This window comes from Pristiophorus japonicus, chromosome 2 (genome assembly GCF_044704955.1).
Source record: "Pristiophorus japonicus isolate sPriJap1 chromosome 2, sPriJap1.hap1, whole genome shotgun sequence".
In the NCBI taxonomy this organism is placed as follows: domain Eukaryota; kingdom Metazoa; phylum Chordata; class Chondrichthyes; family Pristiophoridae; genus Pristiophorus; species Pristiophorus japonicus.
In genome coordinates, this window is record NC_091978.1 from 227,856,481 (window position 1) to 227,859,653 (window position 3,173).

The window sequence follows — 3,173 nt, forward strand, 5'->3', positions numbered from 1 at the left end:
TGCCCAGCGGATCAAGTGTGGTCAGTGCTTCAATGCTGAGGATGTTAGCCTGAACGAGGACGCTGATGTTGGTGCGCCTGTCCTCCTAGGGGATTTGTAGGACCTTGCGGAGACATCGTTGGTGATATTTCTCCAGTAACTTGAGGTGTCTGCTATGTGCCATGCTCATAGTCAACAAGCTCCCCGCTGGAATGGAACTAAACTACAGAACCAGTGGGAACCTGTTCAACCTTTGTCGTCTCCAGGCCAGGTCCAAGACCACCTCAACCTTTGTTGTCAAGCTACAGTACGCGGACGATGCCTGCGTCTGCGCATATACAGAGGCTGAACTCCAGGACATAGTCGACGTATTTATTAAGGTGAATGAAAGCATGGGCCTTACGCTAAACATCCGTAAGACAAAGGTCCTCACTGCATAGTACACCACCCCCCCCCCACCCCCCAAGTCATCAAGATCCATGGCGTGGCCCTGGACACTGTGGACCACTTCTCATATCTCGGGAGACTCTTATCAACAAGAGCAGGCATCGACAACGAGATCCAACACTGCCTCCAGTGCACCAGTACAGCCTTCGGCTGCCTGAGGAAAAAAGTGTTTGAAGACCAGGCCCTCAAAACTGCCACCAAGCTCGTGATCTACAGGGCTGTAGTAATACCTGCCCTCCTGTATGGCTCAGAGACATGGACCATGTAGGATTTTCTGCTCTCCTCCTCTCCCTCTGGCTGTTGTGAAATGTTGTAAGCCCCTTCCTCCTCTTCCTGGGCTGTTGTACAGGGTTTCTCCAGGCCTCAGGCAGGGGCTAAAGCAGACAGCTCCTTCCCTCACTGCACCAGGCTCCAAATGATTAGGTCACGCCTCCAACAGCTCTACAACTCTTTTTGAGTAAACAAAATCAACATTAAATCAAGTGCCCCCCGATCTGGGTGACACTACAAACATTTCACAAGGCCCCTTTTTTTTTGTATTTTTGTAGTTTTTTTTTGTGTTTTTTTGGGGGCTCTAAAACCATAATTTACAAGTGCCCCCTATCTTTTGGGGGACACTAAAACCGGCATTTAAAACAAATTAAACTTTAAAACATAAAATCAAATTAAAATTTGGTTGCCGGGCGTGATGATGCACTCCAGTCCCTCCGGTGCCCACCTCTCGCGGAAGGCTGCGAGCATACCGGTGGACACCGCGTGCTCCATCTCCAAGGACACCCTGGCCCGGATGTAGGCACGGAAGAGAGGCAGGCAGTCAGGCTGATGGCACCCTTGGCCGTGCCCAGGAGCAGTCCTACGAGGAGGCCCTCGGACCTACCCGCTCCCCTCCGCACAGGGTGCCCAAAGATCAGGAGTGTGGGACTGAAGTGCAACCAGAATTTCAGGAGCAGCCCCTTTAAATATTGGAACAGAGGCTGCAACCTCGCACATTCAGTAAAAACATGGAACACGGACTCCTCCAGACCGCAGAAATTGCAGGCGGCCTGGGAGTAACAGTTTCTCTGGTGGTCTAGTGGTTAGGATTCGGCGCTCTCACCACCGTGGCCCGGGTTCGATTCCCGGTTGGGGAACATTGTATTATCGGTGGTTCAATCTGCAAGACTGTTCCTGAACAAACTTGCAGCTCAGCTCACATGGACCATGTACAGCAGATATCGTAGCAACAGGTGTGGGCTGATGAGCACTGGGGCTGGGAGGGTCACTGATACCGAAATAGCAAGAATCAATACTTGTGTGTTGCTGTAGAAAAATTTAATTTAGTTTGTAGGGTGTGCTGTGCTGCTGACTACAGCTGGATCTACATGTAAATAAAAGCAAGACTTGCATTTATATTGCGTCTATTATGACCTCAGGACATCCCAAAGTGCTTTACACCAATTAAGTACTTTTGAAGTGTAATCACTTGTGAGGTAGGAACCCAGCAGCTAATTTGCACACAGCAAGATCCCACAAACAGCAATGTGATAATGACCAGATCATCTGTTTTTGTGATATTGGTTGAAGGATAAATATTGCCCAGGACATCAAAGAGAACTCCCTTGGTCTTCATCAAATAGTGTCATGGGATCTTTTGTGTCCACCAGAGAGGGCAGATAGGGCCTAGGTTGATCATTTCATCCCATAGTACTGCACTGGAGTGTCAGCCTGGATTATGTGCTCAAGTCTATGGATTGGGACTTGAACCCACAACCTTCTGACTCAGAGACACAGCTGGAACGATTGCATAAATCATCATTTGCATGATACCTAGTATACTTTTACTCTGCTGTTTTAATACAGAAGCATGCGAGGGGATATAGCCGTACAGGTTATTCATAGTTAAAGTTAGTGTTCCAGTTCATTCAAAACTCTTGGGGGTGAAATTCGACTTCAGTCTTTGATGGAAAAAGGATCTACACCTTAACAACATGTGGATGCAGGGAAAAAATTGATGTAATTGATCTATATGGCAGCATCATAAATGCACTTAAAAAGCATCTGTTTCTAATAGTGCTACCTATACAGTTCTTCCCTCCCCTCCCCCACCCCCTCAAGAAATCATTCAAACAAGAAAAATAAGTTTGGTTCATCACCCTCTTTTTGTAGACAATGTACAATGTCTGCCCAATCAATTTCAGCTCCTAAGAGAAGTCTTTTCAAAAGTTTCTCACTGACCTCTCCCAAATGCCAAATCTCAAGATAACTATTTAACATGCCATTCATTAGATTAGGATCTCCAAACAGGTTACCTCTTGATTATTTTCTCAAATTGTGATTTCCAATTTTCTGATGAGTGCTAAGAATGTTCTCCGCTAGACTTTTTCTGTTCCATTACCTGGCTTGCTTCAGTTGGTTTCTGCAGTTGCAGTTTCTACTCCTCCACTGAGAATCTCCATTGACCTTTGTACTGGCTCTAATCCACTCCAGCTGGCTCCAGTGCTGCTGAATGATCTCCACCCTGCCGTTATCTGCGAGCTTCCCACAGCCGTTGACTTTGCTCTGCTCCACTGTGACATCAGAACTTCTCCATCATTCTTCGCCAGGCTGGGCTGGCTCCTGCTCCCACTCTCGTGTGCTTCTTGCTGCCTGACAGCTGTTCCTCAGACCATGTTCCGCACTTGATTTATCCTTCACCAAGCTTTCCAGTCTTCACTAGTCTTGTTCCATGGGTTTCAATCTCACTGCTCCATGCTCCTCTGTTGGCTCAC

At 47.4% G+C, this 3,173-nt stretch overlaps 1 non-coding gene across 1 annotated transcript; it reads left to right on the forward strand.

Annotated features, from left to right (window-relative positions):
• Nucleotides 1–1,484: 1,484 nt before the first annotated feature.
• trnae-cuc (transfer RNA glutamic acid (anticodon CUC)) lies at nt 1,485–1,556 on the forward strand. Its single transcript has one exon. It is a non-coding gene; the product is annotated as a tRNA-Glu (tRNA).
• The last annotated feature ends 1,617 nt before the right edge of the window (nt 1,557–3,173 follow it).